Below are 23559 nucleotides of genomic sequence, written 5' to 3'. Positions count from 1 at the left end.
TAGCTTTTTGCTATTCCCTTCACCAGAGAGTAAGTACAATAGCAGTCCCAGAAAGAAGCTAAGACTGGCTAAGAAAGACAGGCAGGGAAGCTCATCAGTCCTGGTGCTCCCTTTACTAAGGTAACCTCAACCCAGAGAAGTGTGTACAAGAAACACCTATCCCAAGAGAAATAACCTCTGTGCTTTACCTGCTCTGTCTCCAGATGAGCCCTCAATCTCCAGAGTCCCAGAGGAGACACAAAGGAGATTGATGTCCTTGGATCTTCTGGTTGTAATATAGCCAAAAAAACCCCAAAAAACAAAACAAAACAAAAAATCAAAACAACCCCCCAATATCCCAAAACAAACAAACAAGCAAACAAAAAAAAACCAAAAAAACCCCAACAAAACAAAACAAACAAACAAAAACTCCACAAAAAAACCCCAAACAAACAGACACCTCAGGTGCACTGAGGAAGGGCTTCCCTCTGTGTTGGATCTTACAGAACCAGTTCTGTTGAATGACATTTCTTCATACAATATCCTGACACGTTCTGCTCATTCTGCTCTGAGGGAAGCACCTGTGTTTGTACAGGAAGCAGGCACCTTACTTTGAGAGGGGAAGCAAGGCAGGAGTGATGCTGCAGCCCCTGTATTCCTCCTGCCTGCAAGTGTGATGACCAAAGTAGCTACAGCCATACCCTCACCCTCTCCTATCCCAGCCACAGGTTTCTCTGTATTCAAACAAGTGAAGGAGTCACACCACAGCTGGCTTTTATTACACATAATGCAGTATTTCAAATTAGAGCATTCAGGCCTTGCTTCTCATCTTCGCTCTCTCAGCACTTCATGTTTGTATCCTTTATTTGCAGACAATGTCTCATCACTTGTGCCCAACACAGTCAATTAACTCTCTCTTTACACCGAACACTTTTCCTCGTCTCGGCAGTGCTGGGTTAGAGGTTGGACTTGATGATCTTAAAGGTCTTTTCCAACTTAAATTGTTCTATGATTCTATGATTCATGTACAAGGCGTTCCTCACCTTTGATCTACCATCTGACAGTGCAGCAGATATCCATGTTTCACTGCTGATTCTAGCATTCAAGGTGTCCTAATTTCATCTAACTAACCTATTTCAGGGTACCCTATCCCCACTACATCTGGGCCACTTTTAGCTTATTGTCATGGAGATTTTGTAGCTCATAGCAGAAAAACAGGTACATGCTAAACTGAATTTCACCCTTGTAGAGCCCAAGTGGAGAGGCTGGGTAAACCCTGGGAGGCTGTAGGAAAAAATTAGATAAATCTCTTTGACCACATTGTGCAGCAGTAACTCCAAGGCTCATAATTCAGCAGCGATCCTGACATCTGCTGTTTGTCCCCAAGCAGGAGCAGGGAGCAGAGGAACAGAGTAGCCATGGTTACATCTTGGTCGCTGCTGCCGGTCACTGCCATGTCATTGGGTGATTCCATGACCACAAAGTCCCACCCTGGGACAAACTGGATTAACAGTCATCTGATGCAGCCTGTTTCACCCTATAAAGTCTGTTTATGACTCTGGATAATGATTAATATCCAAGGATATTAATTAACTTGCTCTGAGGGGCCTTGCACACCTAAGGTAGCGTTAGGCAGTCGCACATATGAATCACCACAGAGCACTGCTGATCCAGCAGTTGCCAAAAACAAAGGGACGCCATTCCCCCCACTGCCAGAGCCCAAAGTGTGTTCAGCATGTGCTGCTGTAGGCAAGAGGGTTATGCTGGTGGGTATTTTTAGTTCAACTAGCAGCGACTATTTCTGCACTCCGATGTCTGATGCTGAGCTATCCCACCTTCTGTTTCTCGATCAGGATATTATTATTAGCTGCACCAGATGATGAGCTCCTCAGCACGGCAAGTTTAATAAAGCACTAATGTCACCCGCTACCAACGCAAGGCACCTAAAGAAAACAAGGCCTAATTTACAGTGCTACTAAAAATTAGCAAGAGTCTGCTGATCATTCCTCACTAGTTTTTTCATTGTTTTTTTTTTTTCAACAATCTTTCTTCCCTCTTCAGACAAAAGAATTGATGCAATCCAAAAGAATTGAAGCAATCCAAATGAATTGATGCAATCCAAAATCTATTCCTCCCTTCCCCATCATAAAAGAAAGAACACATCTAAGGGCTTTTCACGTAACCTTCTGGAATTATTATTCATCTCCACATCAACCATTCATCCATATGGACTTCTTTCAAAAAAGAGTAGCCTTGCTGACATAATGTCTTTCTGCCTTGTCCCTCTTCTGCCTCTCAATGCCCCTGACTTTGCTGCTTGGTTCCCCAAGCAAAGACAAATAATGTTCAGGTGGTTGTGACATCCCAGGCTAAAACAGCAGCTTGACTTTGATCCATCCATGGCTGCCAACAAAAGCTTTTCAACCGAGAGGGTTCAGGCTTCCACGCCTTTCTCAAACAACAATCCCTTCACAGCCTTGTGCATTATCTTTTCTTCTGAAAAGACTTTTGTGCACAGGGATGACTCCTGCTGTTCCTGAGGTCAGTGGCAAACATCCCCCAGCCTCCAGTGGTGCAAGGGCTGGGTGGCTGCAGAGCAAAGCACTCTAGAACATCACACAATGAGACTTTATTTCCTCTAACATCTACCCTGGCAAACTGTACCCTCATACAGCTCAGCCTAAACACAGCTGCAAAGGGAGAGGGAAACAGAGAACAGCGAGGCACAAACAGAGAAGAGAAGTTTTCAGCTTAGACTTTAAAACAAGACGGTCAGGAAAAGAAAATAGTGCTGGGCTACTGCAGGGTGTAGAACAGGTTTATGCAGGGCAATGTACTCTGTAAACTCCTGTAAGAAGAGTCACTTGCAGCAGCAGACACTGCTCAGCTCTAATGAAATCCATCTGCCTTGTCCCACAGAGATCCTCATGTCCTATGACGTGGGATAGTTGGGCCCTAATAGCGCAGAAGAGCTGTGCAGATGTGAGCCAGTACCTGCAGCACTCAGGTGCTCAATCACACAGAGGGGGAGCAGTTGCTACAGGTACTGGCAGACTGCCAGCTCAAAACCTCTAGCCCAGAGTTCTCTGCAGAAACCAAAATACCAGTAAGAACCCAATTTTTTTTTGAGCATGCAAATCCAGAAAAGTGGCATATAAAGGGATCTTCCAAAAGTGGGTGTTGCCCCATGCTGCCCCATCACCTCTGAAACAAATGGGAGACTTTTTCATGCAAATACAATCAGTGGTTTCATGCAGACACCTCAAAGCTGACACTTACAAGCCAAGGGCCTATTTAGCAAGAATATGAGGTTACATCATCTATAGGCATCATCTCCTCGCAATGAGGTCAAGTCAAAGCCACTGAGCAGAACAAGAGGCTATGAGTGGAAAGGAGGAGATAATTTAACAGAGATGGAGGTTTTCTTACTGAAACACCTCTCTTGTCTAGGATTCAGTGGATGGAAATGCTGGTCCTTTTGCTCTGTTCTTTAAGAAATCATTCTCATACAATAGGATTGCTTTTCCTACTGCCACAATGGTTTTGGCAGTATGGGTTGACAAATTGACAGGTATACCAGCAACATTTCACTCAAGGCACATCCTCCAAGTAATACTCACATTCTTTAGGGCCATAAAAAGGTTATGGGACTGTGCTTGCCAGCCTCAGAAACAAATGCAATGTTAGCAATGAGAGAAAACAAAATTACACATTAGAAGTTGGTGCAGAGCCGAATTCCTTCCCAGTCATGCAGATCTGCATAGGAATACAATAGGGGAGATATTTTTGCCCAACTAGCTGGACCAAGAAAGAGCCTGGTCGTCCCCAGGCTGCTAGATGGTGGCATCAGGGTGTTAATAGCATAGGTGGTCGCTACCAAGCCAAGTTACAATAAGAAACTCCCACTTGCTATTGTGCTGCATTCTGTGAATCCTCAAAAGCCACACTGTGGCCAGAATTTGAAGTTTCCATGCAAATAAGACAAACATCAATTTACTGTCACACCATTGCTATGCATTTTCAGTACAAGTCTGTTGTTTAATATCTGCAGTTTCACCTCTAAATTCCAACAGGGTGCACAAGGTCTTACCTATCCGTGACAACATCACATAGCTAAGAACAAAGAAAAAGAAATTATGATGAATGTAACTACTAGATATACATGTAAAAATATATATATATACACTAGATACACTGCTGTAAAATCAAGAATTTGGTAGACATATCTAGCAGGAAAAGGTCAAACTACTGCTTAGATTGTGTTATTCCCATGATCTGAAGGATGAGAAAACACAACAGGTAGGAAGAGCATATCAGGATATTGCATTTACCTAGAGTGCCTCGTGTGCAGTAAGTAAACTTTGTAGGTCCCTCTGTGACCACTGAAAATGATCTTAGTACTGAAACATACACAGGTCAGAGGTGTGGGGACTACAGAAACAAAAAATCCGCACCACGGCATGTCTGGACCCAAGAGAGAAGCAGAAATGCCATGAGATTTCTGGCAGATTTGTAGGAGGACCAGAGAGAGCACCCACCCCCCTCAAAGCTATTCTCTTTCAGTATGGGACAGCACATGGATGTCAGCAGCATCTGAATGTACAAAAGAAAGTCTTCCTTTTACACTTTGTTTGGATGCTCCATCTGCAGCAGTGGAGCAGGGAAGAAATAAAACTGCTGAATAACAGAGTCCTTAACATTGCAGGCACTAATAATAGGATTAGAGAGAGAATAAAATCATATCCTCTTGGATTTGGAACATTTGGAGGAAGCCAGCTTCTGACTCACTCTCCCAACAAGTTGAGATCAGGCATGTCACGGTGCTGACCTTCTGAAGGAGGACTCAGATCAGCCCAGCAGCCACAACTGCTCAGGTGGTTTCAGCCCATCCCCTCCTTGAGCAGTGTTAGCAGAGGTCATGCTTCGTCACAGGCCTGAGGTTCTTGCAGCATGTCAGGCACTGCCAGCGTGCAAGGGAGGGAACTGGGTACAGGGGACACCACAAGAAATACACACAAAGTGAGACTCCTGCGCTGTTTGTGCTGGTGGACACACTTCTATCAGAGCTGTGTTGGGGGGAAGCACTCTCAGACTGTCTCACCAGTGGGGGAAGAAGGTTTCAAACCATGAGCAAGGAAGCTGATGGACCCCAGGGGTTACAGAGTAAAGAGACCCAAAGCTTACACCACCTGAGCCCATAGACCAGGATGGAATTATAACCTTCCCAAGTGCTGATGGGTTATCTGCTCAGTGGACACAAAGGTTCCCATTGCATCATCGTGGGTATCATTTAGACTGCCAAGACCAGTCTGACTCTGAAAGAAGATGAAAATTGGCAAAAAAATGGTTATTTCTGTATCAACTGTGGATTGGGTACATAATTTTAAGGGAACCAAACAGACAGAGAAGTGTCCAGTTTCTAATGTAAAGATCTCATTGTCCCCCTCCTCACTGGGAAAACTTTTCCATGGTTAAGTGTCTGCCTCATTAAACAGTGAATCTAGCCAATCACAACAGAGTGTAAAAGGAAAAAGCATAATATTGCAGGAGAGAAAATAACACTGATTATTGAATAGAATAATAAACAGCAGTGTACACATAGGCTCAAAATAAAGTGAATAGCATTGTTAAACTAAAGGCAAGGTACAACATTCTTCTTCAAATCATCTCTTGCTTCAGGTTACTACAGATCAGGATCTGGAAAAAAGCATTTTCCTTATTTAAAAAAAAAAGAAAAAAAAGAACCAAAAAAACAAAACAAAAAGACCAGTACAACACCAAAACCACAAAACCCTGGCTGCAGCATTTCCAAAATTCCTGCCTCAACCTGTTGGGAAAAGCTGACTTTAGAACAGCAACTATTGTATAAGTCTTCTTTTGTTCTGAGCTCTGAGAGCCACAGTGGGTGACTAATGAAAATAAGGAGCGAAATTTTAAAAGATGCTTAGTTATATCATGAGATATAAATTTTTCCCCTTAGAATGATGCTGTGAGCAATGTGAGCATTGAGAGAGCAGCTCTTAACAGCCACGCACAAAACAAAAGAAAGACTGTGTTCCCTTCCATTACTAAACTAATAAAATACAATAGAAAGAGCCATAAGGCAAAATGAAAAAATCTCTCCTAAGCTTTCCAGGTTAAGCAATGGAAAAAGCTGCCAGAGTGGGGGACACTGAGCATTAAATACTGGATATCTGAGGTGGGGAAGATCCTTGCTGTTTCCACTGATATCAGCCCTGACTTACCATGAACAGCCCTCCACAGAAGGTTTCTGTGGCCAAGCAGTGCTCAGGAAAACATCGAGCTTCCCTGCTGTACCCTGAGTCCTTTCTAACAGAAGTTTTCAGCCCTGTAGCAATCAAAAGTCCATGTATGAATTCTGGCTTCTCCGTAATCACCTGCCCACCGCTAGCAGCAAAGTGGGACTGTGTAGGAATACTTGCAGGGTGTTAATGTGTAATACCCAGAGCCCTTTCACCTTCAATCATCTGCTTGTGCTGATGAGAGGGGTCACTGCTCTGCGCCTCACTGAGCTGCCCCTGGATTATGCACTTTACATCTCTGCAACACATGTAAACAGGATTGTGGCTTTGTTACTGGTGTCTCAGTGTCAGACACAGGATCAGGTTTGTGCTCTTTTTACAGGCATTTTGACAGGCACTTTTATTCCCTCTCTGTTATTACAAAGAAGTCTCAAGATTTAAATATTCTCTGGATTTGAAGCAAACACCAAATCTCATGCAGAAATACACCATGCAATGTGCCCAGTCTCTTAAGGACTGTAGCCCTACAGTGCTTTAGTTTAATTAATGTAAGTATCCAAAATCATCTTCTTCAGTTAAACTTGGTGTCTGTGAGCACTGTTATTACCATGGATCAAAGAGCCCCTTGTAGAGAAGACCTGTTGTGATGAGGTCAAGTTCCTCAAGAAATTATTTTTCAAATTGAAGCACTGATGCCAAATAGCTGCCTGTATCTTCCTTTTGTATCCCTTACCTTATCAATTTCCCTTGGGATGGAGCATAATTCCCAGGTAATTTTTACAGCACTTCTGCATAAGAACTGGACATGAGGTCCTGCCTACCCGAATTCCTTGTTCTATAGCTTGCAGGAGGAGAATGTTTATAAACATAGAGAAAAGGTGGGTGCAATTCTGCTGTCTGTTCTGTACCTATAAACTTAAATTATATTCCATCTCCTGCTGATTTTAGGAGGATGTACAGACATAGAAAAATGCAGGATTGGGACCAAAAACCATGCTGATTTTCAAATCAGGTTGAACATGAGAGACAGGTGCTTCTTAACCTTTACTACATGTACAAGGATATACATATATATATATAAATAAATATATGTATATATATATATATACACACAAATATATCAGTACTTGCATTGGGTCATACCCAGACCATCCCCATGTTATAATTAGGAAGCATTTCCAGCTACACAGACAAGGATGATTTGGGGAGGACAAGGGACACCAGAGAGGAAGAACAGGGTTTTAGAGAAGGAGACAGAGACAGCAGCAGCGTCAGATCTCTTTCTCCTTACTGCTGACAATAACAAACAAATAAACAAATAAAAATAGTTCTGTGGAAGTGGAAAGAGCTCTCTGCAGTCATTACATAGCAAACACTCACAGCTTAAACACTTGGCTTAAACTTCTTATTGTCCCCCCCTTTGTGCTCCTCAGACATACGCACTCATCCACATCTATTTGCCTCCACAAGGACACTCCACAGCTTTGTATCTCTTCTGTTTATAAAATGCCAAGGACTGTCCTCAGGTGCTTTTGGATCAGAACTATTCTTCCTACCTTTTGGAATGTACCCAGTACCTGCTTCCTCACAACAAATGAAGCAAGCACCTTTGAGTGTGTGGCCATCAGACCCACATCTTTAGGATAATTTTTTTTTTTTTTTTTTTTTTTGCCTCTTAGGAGTTGTAAAGGTTTAGGAGAAGTATTTTTGCAATTCAATACATACATATATTCTCAGGTATGACTGCATTGATATTGTAATAATTTAGTCTGATTTTAAAGCACTTAAGGTAAATCTGACAGTTGTGGACTATAGTGAGGTTTCTAGTCTCGACTATTCATATACCTCTCTGCTTTACAGCTCTCTGCTGAATATGATGAGAAAGATTTATTTGTAGAGTGGGTAGAGACAGAAGTGCGTTGTCGCATAATTTTTTTCTTTAAGGGTTATTAATTACCATGTCAACCTTTGCTCCACTGCTGCTGCCCACTTTTATTTTAGAAGCACAGCCGTTCCCCACTCAGATCACATTGGGCCCCCCCACCATCCCATTTTCTAACAACCTTTTAGAATATTATTTATTATTCCTTACATATCTGAGTGGAGGAGAGAGAGAGGGACAGTATGGCAGAGATGGGGAACACGAGCCGGAAAACATGCTTGCCTGGAATTGTCATCACACTGCTGTTGGAAGGAGCGAGCCGGAAAACTCGCAGCCAACACTCACACGCAAACACACGCCAGGCACACAGCACATCGATCCCGGGGAGTTTGTGAGCAGCCCCACAGCTCTTACCTGGGTTGTCTGGGATCCCTCTGCAGTGCAGCTCCCTCAGCTCCCTCTGCCCTATTTCCCCCGGGAGCAGTGGGGCCGGGGCTGTGACCGGGTGCCAGTGCGGGTAGGGGTTGGCAGCAGCTGGCTGCAGCCTCGGCTGCCGGGCTCTGGCTCCTGCCAGGGCTGCTGCTGCTGCTGCTGCTGCTCCTGATGATGCCGAGGAGGAGGAGAGCCGAGTGAGGAGGAGGAGGATGCTGGCGGTGATGCTGTTGCCATGGTTACCCAACTTGGCGGCAGCACCGCTCAGAGCAACAGCTGCCCCAGCACCCAGATCTGCTCGAACCCATGGCTGCCAAGCAGCCCTCGATGTACATGCACAGGGGTGTCACCCCAGAGCCCCTCTCCATAGGGAAAGTGGCAGCCGGGAGGATGGAGGTCACTCCTTGGCACGGTTTTGGGACTCTGGGAAAACAGATGGAGTGATGCATCTGAAATGTTTGCATTCTGCACTTGTGGGCAAAGAGCTTGCAGCCCGGAAAAGGTCAAACACCAGCTTCCAGGAGGGAGAAATTTCGTTTTTTAGGGGGTTCTTGCATTTTTATAAAGCACTGAACAGAACAGCAAAGCTGAGGAAGGGAATGACTTTGAAAGTTGCCACTGTGATGCAATTTTAAACTTTTTCTTTTTAAAACTAAAGGCCAACTCTCTGCCTTTAAATTGGGACTTACAAGTGGTATTTTACTGTTTTATTGTGTAAAGGTTTTTCTGCATAGAAAAATCTCCCTAGAAGTGAATTCCTCGTGTGAGAGAGAACTGCCTCTAACCACCAAACAGTGAGAAAAAATCCTTCCAGAAAAGAACCCACTTGCACAGCACAGGACACTAATTCTTTCATGCATGAAGCAAACAAGCTGAACTTTGCCTTTGTCTAATGATCTGAAAATAATAAGTAAGAAAAAAGACCTCAGGTGAATAGGGTGCCACATGATCAAAATAAAGGAGTATTAACTGAGAGAGGTGTGTGAAATCAAGGCATTCACCTGCCGTTTATCTATCAAAGAGGCATGTCGTGATGCTCTCATTTTGCACTGGAACATCACAAGTCACAACAAGGTCACAACAATCAGATGTCACTTCCATCCCAAAATGTCAGTGCAAAGCTACGTAATGCTCATAAGCCATGACAGTTCTTTCAGGAGCTGGTACTGTTGCAGGACATTGTGAAACCCTGTCTAAAAAATACTGGAAAAAAAAGAAAAATCACTGGTGGAAACTTTCTAAAGGGATTTGCTTCCTGCTGCCAGATCTCTGCTTGCAACCTGTATGCTGCAGATGATATGAATCTATGAGCTTGAGACACCAAGAAAATGTGCTGGATGGTATTTCCTATTAAAGTATCAAACCTGGATAAATGGTTATAGAAGATGGGAGCCTACAAGAAAGATGGAGAGGGATTTTTTACAAGAGCAGGTAGTGAGAGGAAAAGGAGAAATGTCTTAAAACTGAAAGGGAGTGGGTTTGGATCAGATATTAGGGAAAAGTTCTTTACTGTGAAGGTAGTGAGGCCCTGGAACAGGTTGCCCAGAGAAGTTATGGATGCACCAGAAGTTTTCAAGGCCGGGCTGAATGGAGCTTGGAGCAACCTGATTTAGTGGAACATGTTCTCGTCCCTAGCAGGGAGGCTGGAATGAAATGTTCTTTAAGGCCTCATCAAACCCAAGCAATTCTATGATTCTATGATGTGCTGTTGGCAGCATTTCTCAAGATATTCTAGAAGACAGTGTCTCTACACCATGTTCATTTGCAGAGTCATAATCTGCTTCATATAAAATCATTTTCTATATATCTCATGACTGTGGGAGAACCTGGAACTACCTGACTGAGGAGGGAAAAGTGCCAGCCAGCATACACTGTCAGACCTCCTTGGAGCTGCTTCTGATTTCACAGCCTCCATGTATCTTATAAACCATTATCCCTGAAGATTTTTTAATTAATCTTCTTTCAGGCAACAATTTTGATGTCTGCTCAGGGATTATATGGAATAGCTGACTCAAAGGGACTTTCTAGCACTCTAAAAAGAAATAAGAAATATGTTATCTATTTTAATCTTTAAAAATGTAATGCATGTAAAATTAGACAGGACCCTGAAACCCTTCTCAAGAGCTAAAAAATATTTGCTGCATGAGATTCCCTGCTGTAATTTTGAATGCAGGGCAAGAAGTTCTCATTGCAGTAATGATGGTGAGCACATCTAAATCACCCACTCCATGATTAACTACCTGACAGAAAAACCCATGGTTATTCTGAATAGATCACTGAGACCACAGACAGATCTTATTTCTGCTAAATCAGGATGTGTACTGCAAAATGTACCTGCTGAGGTGTGTGTAACCAGTTTGCAAGATTGTGTTTTCCAACTTTGCTTATTGGGGCTATTTTTTGAAAGCTGCAGCTCTGATTTCAAGAAGACACATAAGAATAGCAGGAGAGAGGTGGCCTCTAGCTTCATGTTCTTTGGCTCAGCATGGCTGTATTTCACCACTGAGGAGTTGCCCACCTTAATTTTCTTGTTGGTGCTAAGCTGCAACACTGAGGAAAAGCCCACCTCAAAGGAGATGCAGAGTGCTTTAAAACAAATGGCTTTGATACCTCTCTGTCTGTACCCTGCAGAGTAGGCATCTTCAACTGTGCCAAGTGAGGACAAAGTGGATATAAAAAGTCTAACAAAGCACAGGAAAAAAAAGTTTAAAAAAAAAGAAAAAGAGAGGTAAAATAGTTTCGTTTTCCCTCAGCCATGCAAGAAGGTCCTGCATGGTGGGATCGATGATTTGCATCATTGACTAGGGAGATAAGTGGTGTTACAGTATGTAAAGCATACTGATTTCATATGCAGATATGATTCAATAAAGAAAGGGCACATCACAGATGTATTTGACAGAGCCAAGAGGAAAGGCTGAGTTTTTAAGCACAGCATTAGTTTTTAAGGGTAAAACCTATGTCATACCTTGCAGACCTGCTAAGGAATTACAGACCCCTCTGGGAATCTCAGATGGTACTGGGGACCTATGTTTAGTCACATCTAGATTAACTTCTTGCTTTAAATACTAAAGACAGGAAAATCAACTTATCCTAACACAGATTTCTAAAAAAAATCAGTTAAATTATCCCTTGTGCCTCTTTTTCTCTCCCTGTTCATAGGAAAACACGAGGGCTGACTTAATTAGTTGCATTTATCTACAACATCCTGAGGCAAAGGCAAATCCTATCCCTAACTCCAGTTTGGAAGAACTATCCCACCAAATCAGACATCTGATGCCTGTCAACAAAGTTTTAAACCAAAACATACCTTCTGGAAATGTCCCTTAACTGTCACCTGAGCCCCACAGCAGGCTGAGCTTTCAGCAATGAGGACGCCCCAGTGCCTGTTTAGCTGCTGAATGTTCCCAGACTGGCTGGAATCCCTATGGCTCAGACATCCTTGGACATGCTTGGTGTCCTATATCCCATCATAGGCAGAAACATTGATATTCCAGATTCTTTGTCTGGAGTCTCTGGTTATTTAATAATAACCCGAAACAGATATTCTTATTAGGTAGCAGGATAACTAATAGATGTTCAGTGGAGCAGTCCATGCTGCAGGGCACACACTGGGCTGGTAAACATCTTTACAAGTTGTAGAATCCACTTCAGTCTGTTACTCTACACTACCAGAGCTTGAGAGTAATAGTAATTGTACAAATTCTGATAAGAGCAGGGTTAAATAAAAAAATTCTTAAAATAACTGAAATAAGCTTAGAACTACATACTTCTTACTGCCTATTCATGCCTGACCAATTTGGTGACCTTCTATGACAGGGCTGCAGCACTGGTGGGTAGGCCAGAGTGACTGACATCATTTACCTGGACTTCTGCAAAGTATTTGAGACTGTCCCACACAACATCCTTGTCTCCAAATTGGAGAGACATGGATTGGATGGGTGGACCACTTGGTAGATAAAGAACTGGCTGGATGGTGCACACGAAGAGTTGTGGCCAACAGTGAATTGTCCACATGGAAACCAGTGATGAGTGGAGTCCCGCAGGGGTCAGTACTGGGGCTGATGCTGTTCAACAGCTTTGTCAGTGACATGGACGGTGGGATTGAGGCACCCTCAGCAAATTCACTGACCACACCAAGCTGTGTGGTGCAGTCACAGACTGGAGGGAAGGGATGGATCCAGAGGGACCTGGACAGGCTGGAGAGGTGGGGCTGGTCAAACCTCATGAAGTTTGACAGAGCAAAGTGCAAGGTCCTGCACCTGGGTCATGACAGACACAGATCCCAGACACACCCACAGATTGGGTGGAGAAGTGATTGAGACCAGCCCTGGGAGAAGGAGTTGGGGGTGATGGGTGATGAAAAAACAATGGAATCCTGGGCTGCATCCAAAGGAGCATGGCCAGCAGGTCAAAGGAGGTAAATCTGCCCCTCTGCTTCTGTGAGATCCCACCTGGAGTTCTGAGCACAGTTTTTGAGCTCCCAACATAAGAAGGACATGGAACAGTTGGAGCTAGTCCAGAGGAGGCCACAAAGTTGATAAGAGGACTGGAGCACCTCTCCCATGAAAACAGGCTGAGAAAGTTGAGGCTGTTCAGCCTGAAGAAGAGAAGGTTGTGTGGAGAATTCATAATCTTCCACTATATGAAGGAGGCCTACAAGGAGAGGAACTCTTTGTCAGGAACTGTAGTAATAGGACAAGGAGTAATAGGTACAAAGAGGGCAAATCTAGGTTAGACATTCGGAGGAAATTCTTTGCTGTGGGGGTGGTGAGACACTGGACCAAGTTGCTCAGGGAGGTTGTGGATGCCCCAACCCTGGGAGTGTTCAAAGCCGAGTTGGAAAAGGCCTTGAGCAACCTGGTCTAGTGGGAGGTGTCCCTGGCATGGCAGAGGGCGTTGGGACCAGATGATCTTTAAGGTCCCTTCCAACCCCTTAACATTCTATGATTCTGTGATTCCTCTGACATCTCAATGTCAGCACATAAAACCTTACACAAGCTTGTGATTTAAACACACACACAGAGCAAGGAAGTGAGTGTGTCTCACGTAGCAAGGAAAGACCACAACCCTCAGCTTCCACCGGGAGCACACAATGAGTAGTTGCAGGCAGAGACCTCATCCTGGCTGCAACAGCTTTCCTCGAGCTCTGGGACACAGCTTGCTGCAGGAAACCCCTGTGAAAGCTCCCCGTGGATGTGTAACAGGTCACACCATGGCTGGGGAGAAGAAGGAAGGGCTAAATGTGTGCTCCAGGCTAGCAGCAGGAACACAGCAGCTCTGTAGGTAATGGACAGAGAAAGTTAAGCTTCTCTTTCAATGACCTGAGAAGCTGAATCTGACTTTTGATTGCAACACAGCTTCCAGGCACTGTTTCTTTCTACTTTATAATTTCAGGAAAGGGTAAGGTCCAAAGGGAAAGTCTGACACACAAAAACAAACAGAACTCTCAGTCTTGGGGCTTTGATTACTTATGGATCCTCTGTGCTCTAGGAGACTTCAGATGGCAAGACCCTTCTAGGAAGCAAATGCACCATATTGTTATAGCAGGATTTGAAACACCCTCTAGTATGAATTACCCAGTCTCACATAATCCGGTTTCATGCTATGCAACAGAGAAGCAGTTAAGCAAAAGAAGGAGAAAAACAGGAGAAAGGATCAAAAGATGCCTTTCACACAGCTATTTGAGAAAAATATAACCAGAAGTGTCAACTAAAATATATCAATATTTATTTTGATGCAGCTGTTGACAGTCAGTCATGCTCCATCATTGGAAGCATTCAAAGTCAGATTGGAGGGGCTTTGGGCAACTTGATCCAGTGAAAGTTATTGTTTTCTATGGCAAGAAGTTTGGAACCAGCTGATCTCCAAACCATTTTATGATTCTAATAAATATAACAGATTCTTAGGGAGTACCACAGTATAAAGGTGTTTTAAAATAATACAGGATTTTAAAAAAATCATGCAGCATTTAAAATCATGCAGTATTCTCACATATCATAGTGGAGAATTAAAGGTAAAGTCTACAGTACTAGAAAAGGTATAAAGTATAATTTATCATTTTACTAAGTATGTATTTCACACAAAACCCACACAGTATAATATGAAATGGATCATAAAGACTTGGCTTGTTTTAATAGCTGCATCCAAGAAAATCTTACACCTCTTCTTGCAAGTCTTTACATTTATCCTGTCCTCAAGCCACAGAGTCCTCATTCACTTGACATCCATTCGATATTTTGTTCATTCTACCACTCAGTTTTAGTCCAGCATTTTGTTACAGCCAACTAAACAGCTTTGCTTTAAGTAACAAAAATCTACATTTACCCACCAGTGTTTCCCTTACCTGGAAGGCAGTGGGAAACCTCAGGTTGCAGTCCTCTCATTCAGGGCTCTGGAAGATTGCATACTGGATAAAAAATAGAGAGTAAATAAGCACACTTCAAATGTTTTACATGACACAAACATCTGATAGGACTTGAAGGAATTACTGCAGTATTAGAAGTTCAAAAAACAAAACAAAACAAAACAAAACAAAAAAAAAAATGAAGAAGGATTTTGTGAATAACATAGCCTGGGCCCAAAACATCATCTTGCAGACAGCCTTAGGAGCTGCAGAGCACAGCTCACTATTGCAGTACCTCACAAAATCACAATCAATATTTTTCTAAACACTCCTATGGAAAAAGGGCTGCCACTGCCATCTATTTCAGAAAACAAGTCCTGGACTTTTTCAGAGGCACTCACACAAGCAGCTGAGGTTTTCTGGAGGTCAATGCCGAACTCCCTGAACACTGGAACAGGCTGTTCAGCTGTGGAGTCTTCATCACTAGAAATATTCAAAACTTGACTGAACATTGTCCTCTGTAACCTGTTCTAGCTGATCCTGCTTTGGGCAGGGCCAGGGATGATGTGATCTCAAAAGGTGACTTCTGACATGACCCATTCTATGAAATCATGAACAAGTCCCATACTCCACTGCTCCCAGCATGCATTCCACAGATTCCTGATCTCTGCCCCCTTAGTTCACCAACTCCTAACCTCTTCCTTGGTTTTACACACAACATCCTTTTTCCTCCACACACAAACATATTGCCATACACCTGTAGTCACACCTTTCACTCATCCATCCCAGTCAACCTACAATATCCTAAACCTAAATCACTTGGACCCTTCCTAGGCCCCTTGTTTCCTCTGAGACCTCCCTCTGCCAATTTTGTGCAGTAAATCATAAGGGTGACTTCCTCCCCTATTTAGCTTGGGCAGAGTGCAAGCTTTCTTCTTACCCTGAGTGTTGCATCTCCCACCCTGTGTCCCACCTTAGATCTGACCTAACCTACAGCATCACAGAAAAAGGAAGGAAAGTTGCAAAGAAATTCTGACACTGACTGGAAAACATCCAGTGCATTCATCATGTCAGAGGAACTTAGCTGTTTATATCTAGTTGCTGCTGAGCACCCAAAACCACCTGTGTTTATTCAAACATTTAAGAGCTGTCTTATTATAGAAGTTCTGAGAGATGGACTCAAAAAAACAAAAAGAAAGACCATTTCTTTTCTCTTTGAAGTATCTGCTCGTAAGCACATAAGTGCAGTCTTCCAAAGAAGAGCATATGATCCATTTCTAATGTAGGCAAAACCGATTATTTCTCCTAGATTCCTCTATGGAAATATCTAAACTATTTTGGCTGCAGTGTTCCCAAATTAATTCAGTCCAAGGAAGATGCTCCTGCATAAAGTGTTTCAGCTCAAGCAATTAAGATACAGCAAAATGATAAGTAATAAAAGCTGGGGTGTTACTATAAGAAATGCTGGACAACCTTAACAACGCTCACTGGTATCACTACCACCTAAAATACATATTAATTCACTAAACAGCCAGATGGGCTTGTTTGCTTAAGACTCTTCCCTAGAGGTTTTCAGATTCTTCTTTTTTTTATTTATGTCTTTTACAATGCAAAATACCAGCTGGCAGGCAGTACTAGTAGTACCTAACTACTAACTGGAGTTTGTGTATAAAGATTATTTTAAAATATCTGAACCAAACCCTTGTCTGGCATTGCTTACAATAAGCACAATGTTTCAGCCTTGCAAGGAGAGGAGAAACATCATCTTCATTTGTGTCTTGGTAAACCATGGTGCAGAAAAGCTAAATATGCTTGGAGAAGGGTGTATTACAGGTTGGAAAAGGACAGGGGAGCAGGCAACTTACTCCAAGATATTCTTCAATGCAACAAATTATTCAGCCACAGGACCGCAATTTGTTGGCAAATCCCAAGTGAGTGGCAAACCAGCACTTTTAGGAGTGAGGGAGGTTTCATGGTTGAGATTTGAACACCTACTTAAAGTTGCTCTAAGTGCTGACCTATAACTTCCAACCACCATTTTGCTTTCTAGGTCAACGACACCCCAAAGCCCATTTAAGTGGGAAAGACAGAAACTGCTAGAGGCACTATAGTCTTCCCTGGCTCAAGGTTGAAGTGCAAGGGTAGGAAGGAATAAGATGAGGGAAAAATCAAGCTCTTAACAGGTTTTTAAAGTTGGGCAAAACAAATTAAAGAGTCATTATCCAGGCTGATGAATCCCACCTTTTGCCACAGGTCTATAGACTTCATTACAACAAAACCAGAATAGGATATTTTTCAGCATTCCCACCACCCCAGGTAATGACAGTGGTTGCTAGTGGACACTTCCTTACCTCACATTTATGTTTGTTTTCAGCAAATAGGTCGTTCATGAGATGGAAGGAGCTTAGTGTAGAAAACTTTTGAGACATATCTACATTGCTTTGGAAAGAACTTCAGTCTTACTGACCTCTGAAATCCCATAGATTGTGGCTACATAGGACCAGATCTCACCTGTCTTCTAGGTGGCTAGAAAAGTTAATCAGAAGAAATTAACCAACCTACTTTGTAGATTTAATGCCAAAAAAACCCCTTCTGTCTTTGAATGAAAGGCAAAGAGTGTTTATGAAATACTCATGTTGTAACTTTAAAATAAACTGAAAAGTAAGGATTTTCATAAAGGGGACTATGCCAGCTATATGGTGCTCTTGGGTCATGGTAGTTCAAAGAAAGTTGAAAGATACTACACTGGATAAAAAATCAAGGAACCCTGTCTTAGCACCTGTGTAGACATCTGCTGTTCTTCTTAAAGGTTATTATTTATTGAAGAGACAGTGAGAACTACTACACATCTAAAGAGGTGAACCACAGGTGCAGAGAGAAATTGCAGGACTTCAGGGATTTGTGATAGAAGAGGATTTATCTTGAAGACCACAGGTAAATAATTCAAAAACATTTCCTCCTCTTAATGCCTCGATTAAGCGTATGACAGCAGAAGTCAGTGATAACACAAGCCACCAAATGGTTTCTGTCAAGGGGGAGGACAAAGACTGAGTAGATATGGAGTTAGAGCTGATCTGGGATGATGACAACATACTCACTGCATGTCCCAGCCATGGAGGCATGTCTGTAACACTGAGACAAAACAGCCAGGATATTGACAGATATAGAGATCTGAATGACTAAAGATGGGAGGATTTGGGTCTTTGTGTTCAGTAGCTTCTCAGCTGGAGGCTTGACAGGAACAGAGAGGGATTTGATTTCCCAGTGAACTGAACCCCACCAGCAAAACTCACATTCAGTGTTCAGTCAAAGCAGAATATCCTTCTACATGCTCTTACCAAAAATGTTAAGAAAAGACGTTATCCCTCTCAAAAGGGAATAAAAAGAAAACTGTTGAGGATTTTCCCTGTAGCTTGCCCCTGTTATTCTTGAGGAACAGATGCAGAGCACCTTATATAATTTAGCATAGTCAGAGTCCGGGGAATGACTGCAAAGGCTGGATGCACATGTGACAGAAGGAAGGGCACTCTCTTTTCCTTCTCAGCTTTCTAGGTCTGGGGGAAGGAAGGGGAAACATGTTTTTGTTTCTCCTCTGCCATTCCACCCTAGCAGAAAAAATTCCCACACACACAATCAGCAACCAAGCCTTGAACAGAGCCAAAACCCTGGGCACAGCTCCATCACCAGAGTGTATTTTATGGTCTTCCCTGCCACCTAAGTGCTAAAAGAAAACTCTACGTGCACACACCACAGCCTACACAGACAGTGCAAATGGGAGCATGAGGCACCTGGCATTACCCACAGCAACATCATGGCAAAACATCCAGAATGTTGTTAAATACAGATCCAGCAACCAGTGAGGAGAACTGCAAAATGTGGCTCCAACTGCTGTGCCCTCAGAATCCCCGATTCAGTGTAGGGGTTTGGGAAGGAAGAAACACTGGGGCTGATGGACTGCAGAAAAGGCTCAGGGGTCCTTGCTGGACAGTGAGATGGAGGCGAGACTTGGCAGCAAAGACAATGATCCTCCAGGGCTGTACCAACAAGGTTACAGTCTGTGAATAAAGGGAAGAGATTATCCTTCCCTGCCTCAGTGCTCTTTAGAGCACACCTAAATACTGAACCCAGCTTTGCCCCCCTCAAGACAAGGGGAATCTGGATAAACCAGAGCATAGAGGACTACTGAGAAGAAGGGATCTGAAGAACTTTCCAAGCAAGGAGAGAGTGGAGGACCAGATTCTTCAGTCTTGATAAGGCACTGCTTTGGATGGACTGTTAAAGGGTCAGCAGCCCCCCACTACCTATTGGGAGAGATAATCCAGAAGCAGAGAACTGAGCTAAGGACCCTCTGGATTATTCTGTGATACCTGTGACCTGTCTCACTACAGAAGTCACTTCCCCAGTTTTCCAAATCTTCCCTTAGTAGCCTCCCTTGCACTCAGCCTGTGAAAGGAAAAGCAGAGATTATATGTTCGTGTACTTCCCAGTGACGACATCCTGGCTAACAGATTGGCACAGCAGGTACATGTCAGGCCAATAAAAAGGAAAAGAAAAGGAGGCTAAAGATAATCATGGAATTTATCAGAGCATTACATCACATTCTTTTTATTATCCTTTCTTCTCCAGTCACAAACACAGCAATACCATTGAGTTCGTTACCCAGGTATGAAATTAAATGGGGCAAGACAGAGGCTCAATCTCTTCAACACAAAGGGAAAAGTAAACATTTCCCTCTGCCTTGAAAGCCTGCATGACCCAGTTCACTGCCAACACCCAGATATGAGAGATACGAAAGAGAAAAGAGGAATAGATTGAGGTGAAAAGCACAGAAGTTCTTCTCACAGCCTGCCTGTTGAGAAGAGATGAACCCTTATCTGTAGTTTTGTCCAGTTCCCACCACAGAGCAGGCCCTTGTTTGCCCTTCTTGCATTAACACAGCCCCTCTGTGTTAACTAAGTTTCAGCATCATTCTCTGCAATCTACAGAAACAACCCAAACCAGCACACGATGTTTGGATTTTAATGGGATGCTTATGTTTGAGTGGCCACAGCACAGACCACGACAAGCACTGCCTCCTACCAGAAATCACAACACCCTGTGTGCTGCATGTCACTGGACACACAGTGGGGAAAACCTTGAGGGATCTTCCCAACCCTGCCTTGTCTTGTTAGGAACAACATGGGCTCCTCCAGGATCCCACACCTCAGAAGGCAGCTGTACCTTTCCCTTCCAGGCAAAAGCAGATTCATTCATTAATGTGGCCAGGTACCACCACCTGTATTTTTGTTTGAAATGGAGAAAAAAGTGGTTTTTGTTTAGCTCTGTTCTGTCACCAAGCAGCACCATTACTCATTTCAGGTGAACTTTAGTAAATCCTCTGCTGAGGTATAGCTGTGACATAAGGAACAAACAGGGTCATGGTGGGTGCAGAATAATGATGTGTCACCCACAAGAAGCTGGAAGTGACTCTGCTCAGGTAGAGATTGAAAAGGGAGGCTTTGTCAATATCAGCCCTGAACAGCAGGACTGTGTGCTGTGGTTAGTCCTGCTGCAGGATCTTCACTGCAGCCCTGAGGAAAATAAAACCCAGCAGGGAATTCAGTCTGCTTAGATAGGAGAGCTCCCTCTCCCCAGCAGAGACCTGGGGGGTCTCCAAAATGCCCCTCAAAGGACACCCATTTGAGTTTATCTCCAGCCTAGTATCAGCAGTAGCTAGGAAAGATATCAGCATTAAGAATCATTTTGAGCTACTTCATCGTAAGGAGACTGAATTCTGCCCTGGAGGCCTGTGAGGGCTCCCAGCTTCCAGGAGATTTTCCTGGAGACCAAAACCAGTGTTCACCTAAGACAGTGACCTCTCTGCCTGTTCAGTGACCCTCTGGCTGGGCAGGCTGCAGGCAAGGGGAATTGAGGCACTGTAGGCTCTGAAGGGTCTCCCCTGGGACAGAGGGAGTAGCACTGCACATCCCAGCTTCCAGGAGGTGCTGAGAGTCAATTAAATTTTATTAAATATTATTTAAGTGCCAGAGTGGGAAACTCATCTGAGCACCTTGCTCCAAAAATAATTCAGAAGTCCAGGTTTCCTCAATCCTTATGTTTTAATGACCTAAAACCACACTTGAATATATACATATATATATACATTCATACACACATCCACAAATACATTCTTTCTTTAAATATGAATTTACAAAAATGCACACAGACATTAAATATGTGAGTATACACACACACACACAATGAATTAGAGCATAATCACATGTTGGCAAGATACTTTATGTGTGTGTGTGTGCTTCTGCAGAAATAACTTTGGGTATTACAGAACTAATCCAATTACACACAGGTTTAGTGCACATTTAGCATAAATAAGGTTCAATCCAAGTTCCCAGAATAAGTTAATAATTTTTAATGTAAAACCTCTTTTCCTCTTGAATTTGAAATTTAAAAAAATACAACGCTGGCTCTAAGGGATAAGCTCAGTTTCAAAAAAAAAATTGTTTTCTAAAATATTCTCGTATTTATATTTTTCAAGTTCTAAATTACCATAAATTAACATTTTCAATTACCCAAAGAGCATTCCTGTGAAACTTCAACAAATCTGTTTCAATCACAGGGAAAATGATCTCTGATTATTTCAATCTTTCCAGTTTCACAGACTTGCACGGACTTTGTCAGCTTCTAAAAAAGACTAAGAAATTTGAGATGAGATTGGAAATGAGATTGATTACTTATTTGTCCTCCTGTTTCTCTAATATGATAAATCAAATAAATAAACCAAATCCTTTGAACTCGTATGGTGAAGGACATTAGAAAGTTTTTTTCCACTAACTCAACTGTTTTGCCGTTTTCTTTTTTTATTCACTTCCCATGCTCAAAGAACTCCTTGGACATGAGCATGCACCAGATGAAAAGGAGTCCTGAACACTAGAGGGCAGATAAGAAACAAACCATCAAGTTTATCCCTCATCATTCAGTCCCTGAAATAAAAATTTTCTTCTAGTAATTTTTACTCTTTTGTTTTTTCATTCTACAAGCAATTTGTGATTATTTTCACTTAAAATATCTGTGCCAATGGTCATAATTGCATGTGATTTTCATCTTCATGAAAAGAAAAATCACATTGAGACTTCAAGATTGGAGGGCTGTTAGTTACTGCAGCCAGTGGGAAATAACCCATGGCAAAAATATATTCTCTATATAGAGAGGGATTTTTGGAGCAAACCAAACTGGTACATACGCTGAGTTACAGTGACCAGCATCTAGGGCCACACATTTAATACATTTGTATTAAAAATGAGATTCACTTGCTTGGCTCTCATTTTATTGTGCTTTTCCTCACTGCAGTCTTGTTCTTTGTTTCTTCCACCCCTGTAAACACTCTGTCCAATTACATGTCCCCCCTCCTATAACCCCACACACTGAGTTTCCTGCATTTAGGTGAAAAAGATGGGATTTCTGTCACTCCCTGCCATTGATAGCCTCTGGTAGAGAGGCAGAACTCACATCCACAGCAGAAGTGACACACATTTACAAATATAAGAGGGGTTATCATAGAATCATAAAATAATAGAAGGGCTTGGGTTGGAAGGGACCTTAAAGATCATCTTGTTCCTATGCCCTGCCCTGGGCAGGGACACCTTCCACTAGACCAGGTTGCTCCAAATTCCACCCAGACTTACCTTGAACACTTCCAGGGGTGGGGCATCCACAGCTTCTCTGGGCAACCTGTGCCAGTGCCTCACCACAATAAAGAATTTCTTCCTACTATCAGCTAATCTAAATCTCTCCTCTTTTAATTTAAAACCATTCCCCCTTGTCCTAGCACTATCTGCTCATGTAAAAAAATCTTTCGCTCTCTGTTTTATAAGCCCCCATCCCTCATGCTGCCAGGAACAGTCAGTGTCTAAACATTTGAGACAATTCACTCCTATCTCAGGACAGCTTGAGCAAATGCTTTTTTAAAAAGTCAGTCACGGCCTCACATAAACCTCTGAATCACACCTGGGATGAAGCAATCATGCTTAACTCCTTTGCACATCCTTAGCATGTCTCTTCTCTCCACCAGGAGCCTGGCAGACTGCTGTAATTCAGAGGGATGCTTCAGAACTATTTACAAACACACCTCCTTGTGCAGCATTGCTCTCTCAGCATAAATGCAAATACAGCCTCTGCAGTACCTCACACACACAACATTTACTGCTATGCAGATCATGCCTAGATGCTTTGGGAAGCTGCTTTCTCATAAATGCTGAAATAAAAACCAAATCTGCTATTCTTCAAGACATTTTTTTCCTGGCATACCTCAGGCTAGGGTCATCTAGAATGTATCTTGTGGACTTTTGTTTACCCCTTGGCAGGGGAAACAAAAATAGCCAGGCTCTGCTGCCTGAGTGTATAGACAGAGACATGCAGCTGCATTAGTGGTGCTCAAAGCTTGAACTGATACACATCAGGGGCTCTCAGGACTAATTCGGGGTGCAGACACATGTACCCATGCTATATAGCCTCTGGCTCAGGGTCAGCTCTCACAGGCATGCAGAAATGCAGCCCACAACCTTCATGCATCCAATCTTCTAGAGAACCAAGACACTTCTCTCAACCATACAAAATGGACATTGAGAACCAGAAAAAAATCCCTTTGAGAAGCCTTAAAAGAACCA

General features: G+C 42.8%; 1 protein-coding gene across 7 annotated transcripts in view; it reads right to left on the bottom strand.

Moving 5' to 3' along the window:
* FAM135B (family with sequence similarity 135 member B) overlaps positions 1–23559 on the bottom strand; it is a 271906-nt gene that overhangs the window by 200926 nt on the left and 47421 nt on the right. For 4 of the 7 annotated variants that reach the window (XM_008643075.2, XM_017746691.1, XM_017746690.1 and 1 more), the window contains exon 1: positions 8539–8712. The gene's annotated coding sequence lies outside the window, so the exon portion shown is untranslated. Of the gene's footprint in view, positions 1–8538; positions 8713–14899; positions 14963–23559 lie in introns of those variants that run through there. The other 3 variants (XM_017746687.1, XM_017746686.1, XM_017746688.1) reach the window with 1 other exon arrangement.

The sequence above is a fragment of the Corvus brachyrhynchos genome, unplaced genomic scaffold (assembly GCF_000691975.1).
Source record: "Corvus brachyrhynchos isolate BGI_N302 unplaced genomic scaffold, ASM69197v1 scaffold89, whole genome shotgun sequence".
Classification (NCBI taxonomy): Eukaryota; Metazoa; Chordata; class Aves; order Passeriformes; family Corvidae; genus Corvus; species Corvus brachyrhynchos.
This window is presented reverse-complemented; position numbering and strand designations above follow the sequence as displayed.